This window comes from Rattus norvegicus, chromosome 9, assembly GCF_036323735.1.
Source record: "Rattus norvegicus strain BN/NHsdMcwi chromosome 9, GRCr8, whole genome shotgun sequence".
NCBI classification, from domain to species: Eukaryota; Metazoa; Chordata; class Mammalia; order Rodentia; family Muridae; genus Rattus; species Rattus norvegicus.
In genome coordinates, this window is record NC_086027.1 from 94801410 (window position 1) to 94821972 (window position 20563).

The window sequence follows — 20563 nt, forward strand, 5'->3', positions numbered from 1 at the left end:
CTGATGAATGTGTAAAGATGTGGTGACAGAAAATGTGCAATCAGGGACAACTCCTTGATGCCTACCGTTGTGACTGGGTGGGTGTTAACACAGAACCCTGGGCAGAGGAAATGGTGGTTAGGAATCAAGATTAACCAACCCTGGAACGCTCTGGGACTCCAGCAGTTCTTCATTAGTCCTTAACTCATCAGTGAAGCAGGGTTTAAGAGTTTAAGAGCAAGGTCACGGATTGCAGGTTTATGTCCTTCCAGATTTCTATTCCGAAAACAGGTCCTAGGGTAATAGGAGGTGGGGCTTTGGAAGGTGATTGTGACCCAAGGGTGAAGCCATCAAGAATGGGATTGGTATTTTTATGAGAATCCAGAAAACCAACTAGTTCTTTTCCTGTCTGATCAGGACAAGACAGAAAACAGGAAGTTGGTCCTGACCAGACAGTCTGCCAACACTTTGATCTTAGAGTTCACAACTTCAGGAATTGTGTAAGTTTCTGTTGTTTAAGGCTCCCAGCTTGTGGTATATTGTTACAGCAGAGGAAACTAAGATGTAGACACAACGTTTCCTAGAATCAAGCTGGTGTGCTTCTTCAGGCTGTAGGCACTTTTCATATCCCAGCAGGGCATGGGAGTTGTGATCCTACTATGTGCTGGGTCTTTTGAGACACTTTTGAGCATTTTGTATCATTAATGGACTATCAGTCACCCAGAGACCAAGCATAGATGAGGTTGAAGTGCAGAGCAAATTAGGCCTTCCCATTTCTCATGACACCACTGACATCCCACAGAAACCCAACCAAATGGAGCCTAGTGAATCACCTGACCCTTCAACAGGATGCAGTATGAGGTATATATGTAGACAGAATTCACCAACTCATGCATTTGGGCCTTCTCTTCTCTAGATCACCAGGTGGGTTTGTACTTTTTATTCACTGAATGAGTGATGTGACTTACTTTTACCAAACTATCACTACTTACTGGTCCTGGTTTGCTGTTTTTTTTTTTTTTTTTTTGGTTCTTTTTTTCGGAGCTGGGGACCGAACCCAGGGCCTTGCGCTTCCTAGGCAAGGTTGCTGTATTATATCTAGGCCTTTGCTACAGAGTGAACGTCTGTGTCCTTCACCACTTTCCCAACACCTAATGAGACGGTATTGGGAGGCAGTCATTGATAGATGACTAAGTCATGGGCACCAAGTCTCCATGGGTGGGACAGTCTCCTTGTAACAGATTTTAGAGTCTGTATTTGTATTTTCTGTCTTGTGGGGGATACGGTGAACAGATTCCTGATTATCAGTCAGGAAGTGGGTCTACAATAAACACTGAAATAGGTCTGTGACTTAATTTTGGGTTTCCCAGCCTCTGCTCATAGACTGCTCAGTCTCTGGTATTTCAGTACTGCAGTCAGAATGGATTAAGACAGCCCTCTTGACTATATGGTTTCCATAATCTTCAGCCACACAAATATTTTTCTTGATTCACTTTCATAGACAGCTGGTTAAACCAATCATGGAAAGATTCAGTTTCCCAGGGGAAATCACTATTTCTAAGTCTTTTGGAAGTACTCAAGGGCACACTTGTTCTGTGAGGATTATACGTAGACCAGACACAGGTGCGTGGAGTAAGGCTCTTAGCCCAGATCCACCTCAGAGTGTGTGGTCTTTCAGAACACATGAGGAAGACAAGCTCACTACACTTGGAAGTCATGGTAGTATGCTCACTCGACCTTGACACCAGTTATCAACACTTTATGCCAGATGTTCCATCAAAATGAGGTCTTGGACACTAATAATCTTGACTCTCCTTCCTTTGTCCTTGCCATTCTAGTCTTGAGTTTATTTTTGTTTTTCTCAGTTCACCTCCCATTTCCCCCACCCCCACCCCCAACAATCCTTTGTTCTCTGTCTCTTCTGGCTTTTCTCATCCCTGTCTCCATTGGTTTGGCTTCCTATTCGCAGAACCCCCAAGTCTCTGCCATTTATTCTCTGCAGTCTGAATAGGCAAATTTTGCTTACACGGAAGTTTGGTTGGGGTTCTGGAAGGATCTGAGGAAGAGCAAGAAAAAAATAAAATAAAGAATCCTCAGGTTCACTCCTTAAGCAAACATGGAATTTATACCAAGGTGGGGCTTCTTAAAGGAATAAGAAATCCAGACGTTTTCCGTATCTTCTATTCTTGATTCAATATGGAGAAAAATGGGCCTTCACCAGAAGTGGATCCCATTCCTTACTTTGACAATGAGTATTGAATTTTGACTATTCTATTGGCATCTTTAGACACATGATCTCCACAACAGTTGGTAGCCCCTCTCTGATGCTCTTTGGGTTTCCTTCTCTATGGTTCACAGAGTCCTCGAGTTTTCAATTCTTGACCCACTTGCCTGTAGGGGCCATGCTGCCTTCTGGCAGGCTTAACACCGCGTTGCAGGTATTCCATAGCTTGACACACTTTTCCCACCCACTCCACTTGGTTGAGGTCTCCTTGCTCTTCTCTTCTTTTGCCTAGGCAAATTTTTCTCGCGCAGGCTTTACAGCTTCCTTCGCTCAGCTTATCTGGGATAGACGGACACTGTCACCTCTTTGGTTACCAGCCTGCACGTGCCAACAATGCACCTAGCCATGTACAGGTGCCCAGTGAAGAAGTGATGGGCCAATGCGTGGATGAATAAAACTTGGTAACAAGGAAGGTGCTGGCGTTATTCCACCGGCGAGGACAGGAAGATGAGAGTATCCAAAAGTCTAGTGACACACGCAACGTGACACCGGCTGGGTGGTGGGTTTAGGATCCAGGTAGAACGAGAGGGACCCCAGGCAGAAAGGCTGCCGTCGCCCAACCGGGAGCCGCCCATGCGGGATGAGCCTTGCACCGCCCCTCACTCAATCCCTTGGTCCTGCAGCGACCAACACCTTCACCGCCCACCAGCCCCGCGCTTCGCTCTTGGCCCTATCCGGCCACCGTCGCTCTCGGAACGCTCGCTCGTGACCCGGAAGCGCATTCTCCCTAGCAACTGCGGGTCTGCGGCGGCGCCGGCCTCCGGGGAGCGACGGTGAGGCTCCTGCCCCCTCCCCCTGCGCACGCCCTGGCCGTCCGGCCTGGCCTTCCCTCCGCGCCGCGCTCCGCGGCCCGGACCGTGCGTCCTCGCTTCACTGGGCGCCGGACCCCAGCGCCTCTGGTCGCCTTCTGCCGGCCCCGGCCGGGCCTCAGGCCCCTCACGCCCTACGGGCCCTTTCTTTTTGTAGTGCAATTCAGTGAGAGAGGAGGGAGAAGGGATTGGGGCCGGTGTCTAGGAAGACGCCGCTTCCCGAGGCATGGGTCACCTGGGGACGTGTTCTCGTGGGTCTTGATGGAGGCTGACCGGCTTGCGGCGCCTCGGGAGTACTGAGAGGCAGCACATGCTGATTGCAGGAGCTTTCCAAAGTGATATACTTTATCCGGTCTCTGGGGCGTAGAGGCTCTTTTAGTTTCACACTTTGAACCGACCATTTCCCCGGGAGTTAGCTTTCCAGTTATGAATGAGTTGTGGATAGTATATTGTATCATAGCTGCTGTGACTTCCAGTTTTATACAGAAGGAACGTCCTGGGACCTGACTGACTAATCTTGGGAAAGATTTCAAGTAAAATTTACTCTGCAGGGGTAAATGTATCTCTAATTTACACTTCAAAAGATAACAGTGGCACCGAAAACCTCTTTTGAGTTTGGACAAGTGGCACCTAAGAAGACCTTAGTCCTTGCTGACCTTAATAGAATGGTAGAGTAAAAACAAAGGTGTGAGTAGTTTGCAGAATTATTTAGAAATAAAATGCAGGAGCTTTTAAAGACTCACCATTGAAAATTGTGTCATTTAATTTCAGTGCTAAGCACCTGTAGTGTTAATGCACTTGAAATAAGTTTTAGCAGACATATGAGGTTGTACACATTGCACTATTGGAGAAACAGGAAAATGACATTTGGTTAAATACAATCTTATGTGGTGATATTCAGTGCTGTGTAGTAGGTTAGGGGGTGGAGAAATAAATGTAGGCTGGTGCTTTCAGAAACGTGTTTGAGGAGGAAATAATAGTTGATTTGCTCTGAAGGATAGATACACTATATATTGGAGGTGACAGTGAATTAAAATTTTTTTTTAATATTCTTTATGGTTTGGGAAACATTTCCATGTGGTGTTCTTTAGTTCTTATTTAAAAATTTAAAGCCACTCTGATCCTGATCCATTTCTTTTAAAACACACCATGATCTTACCCCTTCAAGATCTTTTGCTTCTGCAGTCAGTCTTACTTTTATGTAAAACACAACTGTTGAAGAAGGGTTACTGTTTAATATGTAAGACCTAATTTTGCTCTTTGACTGATATCTTGAGTGTTTCATTTGTAGCAGGCACTGTGTCAGGAGACATCAAAAACAATGGTTACTCAGCAGCCAATTTCTATGTTTTATCTATGGGGTGCGTGTGTGTGTGTGTGTGTGTATGAGCATGTGTGTGTTAACGTGCTCGAGTGCTTGTGCTTAGCTGTGGAGTTGAGAATGGATGCAGATGTGGCTTCTGTCTTTAGCAGATGATGTTAAGCTACAGTTGTGATGTGTTAAGAGAAGTCACAAATGAGACTTATGAATGGAGGTATTCAGGATGCATAGGAATGGAAGTGCTTCAGTCTCACTGAAGATAGCAGGGCAGAGACCCTGTGCTGGCAGGGTGTTTGGAGAGGATCAGGGACAGAAAGCACAGCTTTTGGGAGCTGGAGGCATGTGGAGCAATCTGGTAGGACAGTGGTGTGGGGCCAGATTGTGCTGGACCTTGTAGGCAGGCTGAATTTTCCTTTGTGCTTTGAATAAAGAGAAGCCTCAATGGAAGGTTTTACTAAGGGACTTAGGCTGTGTGTCTGGTGGGGATGACACAGTATGTTTGTGTCTGAATAGCATGCTTTGTGTTTCTACCCCCCCCAGGCTAGCATTTGCATTGTTTTCTCATCCCTTGTTCTTCAACTTGCTCCCTATATTTTATTTTGTAGATTTAATAAAAAATCTGAATTTACATTTGTTAAACGTGTGCATGCGTGTGTATGTGTGAGGAGGACTATGGGTGATGTGTGGGAGTCTCTCGTGCTACCAAGTGGGTCCCTTGGGCTTGAACTCCGATGGCCAGGCTTTGTGACAAGTATATTTACTTCCTGAGCCATCTCATTGCCCCCCTCTCATGCTTCATTATAGTTTGGGATATCTCCATGTTCCACTTGCAAGGTGTACTCATTTTTCTTTTCTTTGGGAAAAACAAAAGAATTGGGACTGTAGAGATGGCTCAGCTCTTAAAGGCTAGACTCCTCAGTAAAAATATAAAATAGACCATTGTGGTTAGTTGACTAATAGTAATTTTAATCAGTACTACTGCTTGGGAACTAGTTTTTGTGTCTCTTTTACTTTTTTTTTTTTAAGTTGTAGTGAAACTCATAATATCGAACTTACTGTCAGGCTGGGAATTAGCTTAGTTGGTGAAGTGTTTGCAGCACACGAGGACCTGAGTTCCACATCCCAAGCACCCATGTAAGACGCAGACCTGGTGGCATGTGCTTGTAAGAGTTGTGCTTAGGAGACAGAAGGATCCTTGTGGTTTGCTGTAATCTGTGAACCCCATCCCAATGAGAGTCAAGCTCAGAATAAAACAAAACAAAGCAAACCCCAAGCTTTCCCAGATGAAAACCAGGGTAAGCAGCTTCTGAGGAATAACACCCAAGTTGACTTCCTGGCTTTCAGGTGCATGCGTCCATCCACATACTCCTAATCATTTTCATAGTGAAATGTAGCCTATTTCTAGAGAAAGCCGTTCTCTCCTTGCCTGCTCTTGGCAACCATCATTCTGCTGTCTGTTGTCATAATTTTGGCCATTTGTATATTTTGAGTGGACTTGTGCATTGTCCCTGTGTCTGTCCACCATCACTCAGCTCAAAGCCGTCAGATCTTAAGTACTCAGCTAGTCTCTGGGCTTCATTCACAGATTTGGGGCAAAAGAGTTTCTGTTTTTGTAAATCTTTTTGGCCTGCCAGTAATGTAATGAACCCTGATGAATTGGGAAATGGTTCTTTTTCTTCAGTTTTCTGTTACACTTTGTGTATACTTGGTGTTTTTTCCCCTTACCTGATATCAGTATTTGTTAGTGTTTTTATCTGGTTTGGAGTGCTCTTGTGGGAAGGTTGTTGTTTTGACAAAAATCTGGATTCTTTAATGGAAAGAATGAAACCTGTTTCTTTTTGGATGACCTTATTAATCATAGTGTTGTTGAGTTTACTTGTACGTTGGTGTTCTTGGTCACCTTATTTTATGTGTTGTCAGCCTCAGTGCAGTTTCCATTATTTGTAAGCATCTTTAAAAAGCATATTTACCCCTCCCCCTATTTTCATGAAGTGTATGGTGTATGCGTGAATATTTTGTGTATGCATGAATATTTTATGGACGCGTGTTTGGGTGACGCCTGTGGTTGGATGTGGGGAATCATCCGGTATTGATTTTCTGCCTCATTATTGAGGTGGAGTCTCTCATTCAAATCCAGAGATCACTGATGTGACTAGTCTTACAGTCTGGCTTGTTCTGGGGATCCCTGTCTCCTCCTTCATAGGTTTGAAGTACCTGCAAGTTGCCACACTCACCCAGCATTTATATAGGTTCTTGGACTCTGAACCCATGTCCCCAGGCTTGCTTGCAAGACACGGGTTTTAACCACTGAACCATCTTTTCAGCCCAGAATCATATCAGATACATGTATGTATGTATGTATGTATGTATGTATGTATGTATGTATGAACGCACGCATGTATGTTCCAGGGCAGCCAGGGCTCTGTTACACAGAGAAACTCAGACTCAACCTACTCACCCTTACCTCCAACAAAAAGCTGAACCTCTTTCTGGTTACACATGCATTGAGTTAATTTTCTCTTCTTTCCTCTGCTTATGCTCATATTTGCATCTATTATGATTTTATTTCTGCTTTAGGGACTTCCTTTAAACTTTCTATTAATGGGAACTTGTTGGTGATTGTATGTCTGAAAAATTGTTTTATTTGCTTTGGAAAACATTTAAGTAATGAATTTTAGATTCCTCCCTGCCCCCAATCAATCACTTAAAAGATGTTGATTTATTGTTTTCTGTCTCACTTGTCTCTGATAAGAAAGCAGCCAAGACCATTTTGTTTCCTGGTACATAATATGTATTTTTTCTGTGGCTGCTTTAAAGATACTGTCTTTAAACTGGTTTAACCAAATTGATTGTGGTATATGTTAGTGTAGTTTTCTTTATGTTCCTTGTATTTGGTATCATTGAACTTCTTGATTTATGATTTAATAGTTTCTATCAATTTGGTAAAGTATTTGACTATCACTTTTCCCCAATATTTTTCTTTCCTATTCCTCTCCCTTGTAGATTTTGATTAAATGTAATTAAGTTGCACGAGGTGGTTCTGCATCTCACTGATGCTCTGTTAATTTCTTTCTTTGGATTTATGTTGTTGCCCATTGCTATATTTAGAGGTCACTAGCCTTGTCCCTGTACAGTATCTAGTCTATTACTAGTTCAGTCCTTCTGTTCTTCTAAGGTGTGTTATTAAAGACATTTCACCATGTCTTTAATCTCAGACACCAGAATTTTAAACTTCTGTCTTGGTGTGTATGTGTGAGCATGTGCCCCACATACCATAGCATATCTGTGGAGATCAGAGGACAACTTTGTGAAATCATTTCTCTTTCTACCTTTATATGGGTTCCTGGGGTGGAGCTCAAATTGTTAGGCCAATGTGACTGGTGACAGCCTGGTGCCATCTTAAAGACCCTGGTGCCATAGTTTTTAATTTCTAGGGGTCTTATTTGGATCTTCTGAATACTTTTTCCTGACTTTTCTTAATATATTCAACTTTTCCTCTAGCTCATTAAGAATATAGAGTGTTACATCATTTGTTGTCATTCAAAGGCACTGTACCACAGTCTTTCTTTCCATTCTCTCTCCTAAACCCACACTAGGTGAAGGTCTCCTGATTTTATATTCCAGGAGCTGAAGCTTAAGAGAACTGGGAGTTTGTTTTGGTTCAGGTCAGATAGCTAATGATTCAAATTGAAATTTAGTTTTTTTCTAACTAGAACTTGATTCTAGCTAGACAGACAAATATAGAAACAAAGCAGGAGATGAGTGGGGAAGAATGCCGTAACAGAGCGTAGCACATGGGGCCGTGCTGTCCATAAAGATTTCTAAAGATGCAGGAAGCGTTTGGGATGGGCTTTGGAAGTTAGGAAATTTTGCAGATCTCTCTTGTGAGGGAAGCATCTGAGGGGTGTGTGGTGTATGGGTGGGCAGGAGGGGGCAAGGGAGTGTGTATTGCAGTGCACAGGCTTGGAAGATGGGGCATGTATTTGGCTGAATTGGGTGTGACTATGAAAGCAGATAACAAAGGAGTTAGACTGAGTTGTAGAAGTTTTTTTTTTTTTTTTTTTTTTTTTGTCTAGCTTCCAAACAGTCTTTTGTATGTCTTTAGCTACTGTATGAGTCTGATCCAGGACAGGCATCTTTTAAAATTTGCCTTCATTACTTAGTACAGTCTTGCACATAATTAATTCACAGGTTATTGATTGATTGATAGAATGTTTTCTTACTGTTACTTAGTTACTTTGTTAGTGCTTGTGATTGAATTGTTTATTGTATAAGAAGTCTTAACTCTTGTGTTCATAAAATTCCTTCCAAAGAAGTCAGCATACCGTATGCTGATTCATTTATTGATTATCTCAGCAGTTAGTTTACTATACCCAAGAGTATTCCTCTATAGGAACTTGGATACAGCTTCAACTGTAGAGTCATTGTAGCTGTCTTTGTTTTTATTCTTCAAGACTGGGTTTCTCTCTGTAACCTAGGCTGTCCTCAAACTCACACTATAGACCAGGCTGGCCTCGAATGCACAGGTCTGTTTACCTCTGCCTCCTGAGTTCTGGGATTAAAGATGGGTACCACCACTGCCTGGCTCTACTTTTTTCACTAACAGTGACAAAATTTATGTGTGTGATTGTTTTCCTTGCATATATATCTATGTAACATGTGTGTGCAGTGCCCTCAAGAACTAAGAAGAAGGTATCAGATCCCTGGAATCTTAGCTACAGGTAGTTGTGAGCCATTATGTGCTTACTGGGAATTAAATGAAGATCTTCTGGAAGAGCAGGCAGCTCTTGAAAAACAAGACAAACAAACAATTTAAGCTACATTTTAACTTTAGTGAGAATGCTACTAAGTTATATCATAAGTATTATTCTTACTGTTTTAATAGATAAGCATTTTAAGAGGTTTATTTGCTATTTTTATTTTATATGATGTGTTTGCCTAAGTGTGTGTGTGTTTGTGCACCAGGTATGTACAGTGCGTGGAGGCTTTAAAGCTGTCAGATCCTCTGTAAGTGGAGCTATAGATGGTGATCCACTATATGGGTGTGGGGAATTGAACCTAGGTCCTTGAGAAGAGCAGTGGGTGCTGTCTGTTGCAGAGCCATCTCTTCATGCCCTCCATTGTATCTTTTGAGGCTTGAAGTCTTTCACTGTGCTGATGGTCTTTCCATCTCTGCCACTCTTGCTAGGGTTAAAATGCAAACATCTGTGCCCAACTCTTTTTTTCTTCCCAACATGGGTCCCAGGAATTGGAACTCAGGTCCTCATGATTGCATAACAGACCTTACTGATAGAATGTCTTCCCAGCCCCAAAATTTTCATCTTCTATGTGTTGGAATAGCTTAACAGCAACCAGGATATTTGACATTGGTTAAGGTAGAGTATGTGTTCAATATTTACTGTTTTAGTCTTTTGCAATTAAATCTGTTGCTTTTCTTCCTGATCACTATCAGGTTTGGTGGGAAGTAGGGCAGTAGCTTAAAGATGAAAATAATTTTCTTCACTTGTATAGCTGACCATTGTTTAGAATCATGTAGTGAGAAATCCTTTATCTGTTGAGGCATAACCTTCAGCACACATAAAAATATCTGCATTTGTTTCTTTATTGTCTGATTAAGCATCTTTTAATAGCGACCATTGGTAAGTTTATTTGAAAACTAATTTAAAAAGTAGTTTTTACTATTTAGACTTTTGTCTGTTTTTAATAATGAGGCCCTGCTATGTGCTTTTTTTTTTTCCTATGTAGTTACTTTCTTGCCTTTTTTCAGAAAAGTTGTTGAGAGAGAGGTTTTCACTGGATCTCCTGAACCTGGTTATGGTGATACATTAATTTGCTGGTCTAGCAGGATACAATATATAAAAGTATAATTGTCTCTCATTTTCGTTTTCATTTTAGATTATTTTGTGTGTGTATTTGTGTTTATGTATGTTCACCATGTGCATGTTTCATGTCCATGGAGGTCAGAAGAGGTGATGGGTCCTTTAGCCTGGTATTATAGATGGTTGTGAGCCGCTTTGTGGGTGCTGGAAACTGAACTCAGGTCCACTGTAATAGCAACAAGTGTTCTTAACTACTGAACCACCTCTCCAGCCTTTTGTTTCTGTAGCTCCAGAAGCCTGGAGAATTGTGCTGATGTTTTTAGTACCTTATATGGAACACTGTATTTGCATGTGACCTGTGCATATCCTTTTGAAATTATTTCTTGATTAGTTAAAGTATTTAACACAATTCCTGTGTTGTTTAGGGAATAATGATAATGAAAAAGTGTAAGCATATTTAGCATTTTTTTCTTTGTTCTTTTCAATCTGTGTTTGTTGAATCCACCAAGGCAGAACCTGTGGATTTGGAGGGTCCAGTATACCACTGAGTGATTTACACAACAGAAATGTACAGCACAAAGGTCTGGAAGCCAGAAACCTGACATCCAGGTGTTGGCAGAGTTGATTCCTGAAGGCTGTGAAGAATCTGTTCCATCTCTCCCTCTCCTAGCTTCAGGAGGTTGCTGGCAGTCTCTGGCATTCTTTGGCTTTTAGACATACCATTTTGATGTTTGCCTTAGTCTTCACATGATGTTATCTCTGGGAATGTGTCTATTGTTCAAAATTTTCCTTTTTATAAACACAACAGCCACTGGGTATGTCCCTACTCTTATATGATGTCAAACTAATTACTTCTGCAGAAACCAAATAAAGTTATATGCTGAGAAGCTTCAGGTTTAGGACTTCAACATATATTGTGTTAGTCAGCTATGGCTGTAACACAATATCTGAGATGACTAACCTATTTTGGCTTATAGTTTTGGAGGTCCAACCTGTGATGAACTAGAAGTCTGTTGTTTTGGGCATGTGGTGAAGTCACATCATGGTGGGAGTGCATGACAAACCTAAATTGGACATGCTATGACCAAAGAACAAAGGAAAGAAGTAGAAAGAGGCCAGGATTCTATTACCCTCTTCAAGGGCTTTCATCAATAACATAAAACTCTTAAAGGTTCTGCCATTTCCTAATAACACAAGGCTCCTTGGGAGACATTCAAGGGTACCGTCATAGTAGTCTCCTTGCTCCTGCAGACATGGCAGCTCCTGGTGGGTCTAGGTGGTAGTGGTTTAGAAGCACTGTAGTTTGGAACTGGGGTAAATGTGAGAGACTCATAACCAGGAATGGTTGCATTAAACATGGTTCTGCTATGTACTGGTTTTCATTGACTGAGAACCTGAAATTTGTCAGAGAGAGAAGCCTCACAAAGATAGATGTTTCTGAGGCCCAAGGAAGAATGCCCTGTTAAGAGTCTCCCAGAGTTGATGAGAGGAGTCTAAGCTCCTGGAAAGAATGGAGGTTCAGAGTTAAGGAAGAAAGCATAGAACTTCATGTCTGAGAACTGGCTTAAACTTATTCAAAATACAATTGTCCTCAGTATCCATGGGGCCTGTGTATAAGGATTCAGATAACAACAGATCAGAGTCATTGCACTGAGCAGGTGTGGGCTCTGACTGTGCTGTCAATACATGATTTGCATAGGATTTAAATTGACTATAAAGACAATTCTTTCACATGCAAGTATATGTGTGTTTGAAAGTATTTCTCTCTGTGTGAGTGTGTGCATGTTTGCATGGTGACTAGAAGACAATCTCTAGTATCATACACAGGGAGGCCACCCATCTTCTTTGAGATAGAGTCTCTTATTGGCCTGGAACTCACCAATTAGGCTACTCTGGCTGTTCAGTAAGTGTCAGGAATGGATCCTTTGTGCCTCCCACGATAGGATTACAAGTGTCAGCTAGTATACCTGCTCTTGTTCCTTGGGTTCTGGGCTTGAACTCAGGTGTTTGTGCTTGTAGGGTTTGATTTTTGATCAAGCCAGCTCTTCCCCTGTCAGAGATAGTCTAAGTGTATAGATGGATGGGCACAGACACAGATACAGTCCCATTTAGTATAAAGGACTTGGTCATCTTTGGATTTTGGTGTACATGAGGGCCTTGGAACCAGTGTTCCAAGTAGGAAGACTATGTTTACGGCCTTGGGAGACTAGGCACCATTTTGAATTTCTTTTAGAATCTTTAACTTATAAAGTAAAGAAGAAGTAGAGACCAAAACCTGGAAGGCAGTGAAGAGTGAGGATGTACTTATGTGGGAGAACTGGAGACTGCTGTCTTGTTAGAGATCCAGTGGAAACAGCATTTGAGCTGTGCAAGGAGAGACAGAAAATACAAATGGAGTTCTTTATAGAGTTTTCTAACTGACCATTGACAGTTTTTGAATTAATTTCTAGAGTTTCATTACAAGCATTCCTTCTGAGCTGTAAGTTAAAAACTTTGTATTTGGATACCACTGAACAACTGCAATGCTTTTTCTGGTGATTGTGTTGGATTTTCTAGGTAGATTTCATTTATAATGATAATTCTAAAATACTGTTTATATCACCTTTTATGTAGCAATGACTAGCTCCTTCAGAATGGCATTGAACAAAAACACCATATCCTTTGGTAGAAGCCTTTTCCTGTTTTTAAGCTAATTGGGATGCCTTTGGTGCTTTCGTTGTTTATTATATTTTCTGTTTATATTTTTGCTTTATGAGGCAGGATTTCTCTGTGTAACCATGGCAGTCCTGGAACTTACTATGTAGGATAGGTAGACTTCGAACTTAGGGAGATTGGCCTGCCTCTGCCTCTCAAGCCACCATGTCTGGCTACTTTCTTTTAAAACTTTCTTTTTGAGTTAAACTTATAGTTTGAGATATTTGTAGACCTACACACAGTAGTAAGAAATAATAGAGATAGAGCCCAACTGCCCTTCACTCAGTTCTCTCTAGAAAAACTGTAGTATATTATTATTACCAGGGTATCTCAGCCACTGTTTCTCTGTATTACCACATGTTGGTGCTTTGTATTCTTGTTTTTCCAGTTTCATGTGTACTCACTAGAGATTGTGTGAGGTGTATATCTGTGTGTTTGTGTGATCACCACCACAGTAGATGTGCAGAAGAGTCTTCTCATTACCCTTTCATAGCCTCAGTCATGTCTGCCCCTACCTAGCCTGGGTACCACTCAGCTCTTCTCTGCAGTTTTCTCATTTCAGGGGTACTACATAAATGGAGCCACATGGTCCATAACTTGTGGGGTTTCTTTCTCTTGGTATCATTCCCCTAAGCTTTGTTCTGGTTGTTGTGTGTATCAGTAGTTTGTATCTTCTTACTGCTGAGTAGAATTCTGCAGCAGCCTGGTCATTCTGTGGAAAGATTGTTCTGCTTTTGGCTGTTTGAATAAAGCTGCTGTGAGCATTCATGTGCAAACATAATGTTCATTTCTTTAGCATAAATGCTCAAAGTGCACATGCATTTAGATTCTCCTGTGGTTAACATTTCTTCTCTTTCTGCTCTGTCTGCCTTCTTTATGCACGTATGCAATACAGTTTTCCCCCTTAAATGCATGAACGCATGTGAGTAAATTGCATAAACCATTACCTCCAAATATTTCAGCGAGTGTTTGGCATAGTAAAGACATTTTCTTACATATGCACAATCATTATTAGTTTAATTTAACTCAGATATTACTTCTGTTAGGTCCACTGTCTCCTACTCATAAACTGTTACTAAGGTCTCCTTTAGTATCTTGTTTCTCTTTTCTTGTTTTAGTTAGTATGTTATTTTATGGACTAATCAATTCAATACAGCTTTACAAGATGCATTTTATTCTCACTGGATCATATGGGTGATGGAACCAAGGCAAAGAAAGGTGAGGCGCTTTGTCCAAGTCACAGCTTCTAAGAGATAAGAGGTTGGATTCATCTCTGGTGTTTTGACTCTCAAGGTCTCTTAACCACTAAGCTCTGTCTTCCATTAACTATTTAGCTCATAGCAGCAATGTTTGACCTTCCAGAAACTGATGTTTTAATTTTCTTATGTTGTTGGCAGAAACAAGTGTTACTTTTTTTGTTTGAGGGTATTCCAGTCATTTCGTGGTGACTAGGTATTTTCTCTTTCAAATGGAGCTAACACTGAGCCTGTTTTGCACCTGCTTAGTGTCTACTACAGGAAGTAGTATTTGAAATGAAGTTTTGGGCATTTGAGAGTAGAGGAGATTTTTTTTTAACCCCCCTTTAAGTTTATTTATTCACTTTATATCCCAATTGCTGCCCCTTATTCCCAGCCCCTTCCCCCACAATCCTTTCCTCCATCTCCCCTCCTCTTCTCTGAGGGGGTGGAGGCCCCCCAATGACCCCCCTACCCCCATCAAGTCTCTATACAGCTAGGCCTATCCTCTCCCACTGATGCCAGACTAGGTTTACCAGCTAGAAGAACTTATCCCACAGATTGGTAACAGCTTTAGGGATAGCCCCTGCTCCAGTTCTTTGGGACCTACATGAAGGCCAAGTTGCACACCTGCTACATTTAAGTGGGGAGGCCTAGGTTCAGCCCATGTATGCTCTTTGGTTGGTGGTTCAGTCTCCGAGAGCCCCTAAGGGTTCAGGTTAGTTGACTTCGTTGGTTTTCCTGTAGAGTTCCTATCTCCTTTGGGGTCCTCAGTCCTTCTCCCAACTCTTCTATAAGTGTCTATAAGCTCTATCCAACGTTTGGCTGTGGGGCTCTGCATCTGTTTCGATTAGCTGCTGAGTGGAGCCTCTCAGAGGACAGTGCTAGGCTCCTGTCTACAGAGTATCATTAATAGTGTCAGGGATGGTGCTTGCCCATGGGATGGATCTCTAGTTGGCCCAGTTATTGGTTGGCCATTCCCTCAGACTCTCCATCCCCCATTCCTGTATTTCTTGTAGACAGGATAAATTTTGGGTTGAAAGTTTTGTGTGTGGGTTGGTGTCCCTATCAATCCACTGGGTTTTTGCCTGCCTCTACCATATCCCCACTGCTATGAGTCTCAGCTAAGGTCACTCCCATTGATTCCTGGGAGCCTCCCCCATCCCAGGTCTCTGGCATGTCCTGGAGATGCTCCCCTCTCTCCCACGTCCACCAGTTGCATATTTCCATTCATTCTCCTGGCCCTCCCCACACCTGATCCTGAACCCTGTCCCCCTTTTCCTTCCTCATCCCCTCTCCCCCAACCAGTTCACTCCCTCCATCTGCCTCCTATGACTATATTATTCCCCCTTCTAAGTGAGATTCGAGCGTCCTCGCATGGGCCTTCCTTCTTGGTTAGCTTGTTTGGGTCTGTGGAGTGCCTGGTCTCTGCACTTCACATTAGTTAAGGATTATTTCTTTCAGGATTATTTCTTCAGTGCTCTGCTCAGTCTTTAATTTCTCAAAGAAAGAGTTTCCCTCTCCCTGGAGGAGGGCAGTTTTGTAATCTTTATCTTTTCCAGGCATCTTTGATGCCCTCTTCTTCTGCAGCACCATAAATTGCATGTGTGTAGGCTTGCCAAGCTTGTAGTTGTGGGAACTGCCATCTCTAGATTTCTTCACATCTGCCTTGGTGGACTGCGTGCCCAGGCTCTGTATGGTGCTCTGTATGGTTGCAGGCTTAGATTTAACACCCAGAGGCGGTGGGATCTTGTGCTGCAGCTCTTCTGGGATGAGTTGGATGCTTGCAGCCTGAAGATGTAAAGCACTCACCTGAGGTTCTGAGCTTCGCTTTGGAGCTGGCCCGTGCTCTGATCCCTGCTCACACTTTGCACAAACACTGGCTTGCTTCCCTGGGTTCCCAAGCTATGCTTTATTCTGTCTCACTAGACATGTAGGGTCTAGGTGGGTCGTAGTTGTACTTGAGTATTTTTGGAATTGTTACAGTTATCTGCTTGAATTTGTTTCTTTATTTGGATTTTACAGTTTCTTTACATGTACCTAAGATTGTTAAGGACTAAATTCATGGGATGGTTCTTATGAGTGATGATCTTACCAATGGGCTGGTTTGGGCTATTTCTATATCTGGATGGAAGTTGTGAATAGGCAAAGGGTGGCTGTTTTAGTCTTGGTGGTTCTGGACCCTCGAGTGCTAAGAACCCATGGTTAGGCAGGCTAACAGGTTTATCATTTACAATCCTGAAGAATAGAGGCTATGGCTCCTAGCCCTGGCGGTCAGAAACTCACAGTCATAGATGCTTAGGTTGGGGGTTTACTGTTCTGAGCGTTGACTGTTAGTGGCGTTACACTCTGACCAGGAAACCAGTTCATTGCAGTGTCTACGGTTGGTAGTAAGCAGCAGCAGTGCACCAGGCAGCAGTGTTACAGTTCTTGAACCCTGAGAGTCTGGACCATGGCTTCTATGGACTCTCAGTCCCCAGGGCTTGGCAATTTCCTGAATTATTCTAATTCTCATCTTTGTTTCTTTACAACCTTCTGTCTCTCACAGTTTTGGATTTCTGCTTCCTCTCATCTTCTGATATCAGCCTCTGTGATCTCAGCTGCAGCTGAGATCCCTACTCCCTGTAGCACTTTGGTCCTCACTAGCTTTCTATAACTTGCCTGTTTCTGCCAGTAACACCATCTCCTCTTTGACCTGTCAGTTTAGCACCATGTTTTTACTATAAAGTCACAAGTGGGCAAGAAAAGACCAGTGGGAGAAGCCTTCTCAAAAGGTGTCTGTTAGTTGATTACAAAGTAAACTTTACAGAATGGTTATATAGTTTGGGAGGGCATAGATGTAGCATGTAAATGAAGGATTATATTTGTACCAATCATAGTATAGTGTCCAGTCCCATTGAGCATAGGCTCTGCATAGGGACAGGTTTCCTGCTGAGTTACTGAGGAGTAACTTGAGTGAGAATAGCCTCAAGGTTATCTAAAGGTTACTAAATCTTGCCTTGATTGGATTGATGCCTTCCAAGGTCAGTGCAGGCAGTTGTGAGGAGAGCAAGGCCTCCTGGAGCCAGAGTTGTGGCTTTCACTGCAGTGTTCCTGGCAGCTGGTGCATTCTCAGAGCGATAAAGTGTCTGAAGTAGCTGGGTTGTCTTGAGGTCAGTCTACCCAGTTGTCAGAGAGGAGGCTGCCTAGCTGATGGGTCCCTACTCCAACTTCCAGGCATAAATGTACCCTATTCACTTCTATTCAATTCTATTTTATTCCCAAAAGTTTCAGTTTACAGGGAAAAATGGCATTTATAAGATATTTAAAACTGAACACAAAACTAGTATTCTTGAAGCATTTAGCAGTCCTTGAAAGCAGTTAGTGGGCTTAACAGTGCCTAGTCCCTGTCCCAGGGCCCTGCAGAGTTGAGTCCCTTTGATCTCAGTAGTAGTTTTTATATGGGAAATGTGGAAAAGCTACAGACCATAGGGTCACCGTCTTCCAAAACACGTTGAAAAGTGCAAATGTAGACAATGTTTCCTTCACAGAGATGGGGGCTAGAATTAGGGTTGAGTTTGCTGGGCCTCTCAGATCCTTCACTGCAAGGTGAACAGACCAGATCTGGAGCCGGCAGGTTGGCTTAGGGGCCATTGAGCTGCCCACATCTCACTGTATATTTGAATTTAACTCCCCAGGCCTTTTTGTGTCCTGCAATCCTCTATATTTCTTGAATTATATATTTTTTCTCTGACTTCGGGCATTTTAAGGTAGATGTTTGACTTTGTATGTCTTCTAGTGCTGCCTAAGACATGATACAGATGTTATGTTACAGTAGGCCAGAACGTGGCTGACTCCATAGGTAGTGAATTCCAGATGTTTGTAGTGGCAGATCTGAGAGTGTTATACATTGTTATAGCAACACTTTACCAAGGACAAAGTAATGATATAAGTGACCTTAACAAAACGAACTTTTGTTAAATTTCTCACAGAAGCCAGCTTGATAGTGATAGCATGTGTAAAATTTAAAGAATGCTTTGACAAACATTGACATTTTATTTGAAATGATATGAAACTAGGGGAAACTAGTTTCAATTCTTGTATGTTTTAGTCATTTCTTTCAGCAGATTGCAGGTTATGAAAGTCACATATTTTTCCAAATTGCCATGGTAAAATTGGCCATGCAGGCGGGTTTTGCGGTTCTGTTTATGTCTTATTACTTTTTAGATGATGGCAGCGATTACTGTGGAAATGCTGTGTATGGTTGGTAGATCAGTTCGTTTTCAGCTCTCATTAAGTAACTGCTTTTCTAACACACTGTGGAATTTGTATTGTTCCTATGTTTGTCTTGTCTCATACAATTTATGATTTATGTGCATAAAGGCTTTTAGTAGTTTTTTAGTGTGTGTCTCTGTGTGTGTGTGTGTGTGTGTGTATGTGTGTGTGTGTGTGTGTGTGTGTGTGTGTGTAAGATGGAGAACCATTTCATGTGTCATGTCTAGACTGGCTGACCAGTGGGTACCAGGGGTCCTCCTGTCTCTGCCTGCCTATCACTGAGATTACTGATGTGCTTTACCACGCCTGGATTTTTATATGCGTTGTAGGGACTGGACTCAGGTCTCTGTGCTCACGGAGCCAGTGCTTTACTGATGAAACCGTCCTCCCTGAGCCTAATAGCTGTAGTGTTACTGAGTTGATTGCTAAGTAGGATATTTTGACATCATGTCTGGGTATGATGGAATAGCCTATCATCCAAGCTACTTAGGACTCTGCAGCAGGAGAATTGCAGTTTGAGGCCAGCTATGGTGGACAACTTAGGGACACTCTGTATCGGAGACACTTTGTAAAACAAAACAAACAAAAAATGGAGGGAAAAAAAGAGATTGGTAATATAGCTCAGTAGTAGACCACTTGTCTAGCAGGCATGAGGCCTTGAGTTAAATAGTGCCACAGAGACAGGCAGACAGACAGACAGACAGACAGAATTTTGACTTTGTAACCCATAATTGAGTTTTATAAAGGAGATTAAAGAGTTTTCTTAGTAGTTTAATATAATTTAAGATGTGTGTGCTTGTTTAGGGATAGATGAAAGATTAGGTATTAAAGTGAACATGTAGATAAGCATCACAATATTTCCTACCCTCCCCCTTCTTTTCTTGGCACTCACTTCGTAGACATGATATAGTCTTATGATGCTCTCACTTCATAGCCTAGGCTCTTCTGGATCTCATTATGTAGCCCAGACTGCAAAACTTACAGCAGTCTTCCTTACTCAGCCTCTCAAGTGCTGGCATTATGAGCATGGCCACCATGCTTGGCATGAATATGTTTTATTTAAAATTTTAATTATAGATTTGTATATGTGTGTTATCTTTGTTAGGGTTTCTACTGCTGTGATAAAACATCATGACCAAAGGCAACCCAAGGAGGAAAGGTTTCTTTCACTCGCATTTTCTGTAAGTGTAAGAATTGGCACAGTTCTGGAAATTGTGGCTTTTCTCGGGAAGAATGACTTGATCAGTAGGTGACTGTTTATTTTATGTTCCATACTCTTTGGGTTTTAACCTTGCCTTAGGCATGTTGGCTCTCTGTAATAGAGTATAGGACCTGTCCACTGTACATTGAACTCTTAAAGTTTTTGTTTCTGAATTCTCAAACAAGACGAATAGAAGACAGCTAAGCTGGTGAAGTAGAGAAAGAGAAAGAGGCATTGCTAGCTGTAGTATATAGTTCCACACAGTTTTTAAAATTTCTATGAAAAATTCACTCATAGAAGTAGAGAGAGCAGTGTATTGACCACCTGTTATAGATCCTCAAAAGTCAGTATTTGGAGTACATTTGCCTTACACATCTAAGTTTATCTTCCATTGCTGTCATACTACAAAGATCCCTGGCATCATTTACACACACACACACACACACACACACACACACACACACACACACACACACACACACACACAATTTCATTCTACACAATGCTGTTGCAGTATCTAATACAAAGTTGGTTATCTTTTGCTGCTATCTACTATAGAAAGGATATTAATGAGTTTTTAAAAAATTCTTTGAACATGTAGGGAGTGTTCCTCCTTTGGTCTTGTGTTTTGTGCCTAGAACGCTATGCTATGAGACATTCACGTAGTGGACTTAGTTCTATATAGCTTTCTCAAAAGAGGTGTTTCTTTACCAAAAGAGGTAGTGTCCTCTTTCCCCACTGTGTTCACTGGCCATGTGATCAGGGTCTCATCAGTCTACACTGTAAGTACCATGAAAGCAGGCATGTAGTTGGTCATGCTTATTGCCCGCTGTTCAGGGTCTGAAGCAATAAATAGCTTGTAGCAATAAATGTCTATAAACATTAATAATAAATGGTTCCAATTTATTGCTTAATATCTTGTAACCGCTGTTTTCTGAGTTTTATCCTGAAGCCTTGCTTTTCTCAA

The 20563-nt window shown here is 42.0% G+C and overlaps 1 protein-coding gene across 6 annotated transcripts in view; it reads left to right on the forward strand.

Annotated features, from left to right (window-relative positions):
• Positions 1-646: 646 nt before the first annotated feature.
• The window catches only part of Dis3l2 (DIS3-like 3'-5' exoribonuclease 2), a 382468-nt gene continuing 362551 nt past the window's right edge, over positions 647-20563 (forward strand). For 2 of the 6 annotated variants that reach the window (XM_039083980.2, XM_063267518.1), the window contains exon 1: positions 647-3036. The gene's annotated coding sequence lies outside the window, so the exon portion shown is untranslated. Of the gene's footprint in view, positions 3037-3773; positions 19577-20563 lie in introns of those variants that run through there. The other 4 variants (NM_001109007.2, NM_001172159.1, XM_039083979.2 and 1 more) reach the window with 2 other exon arrangements.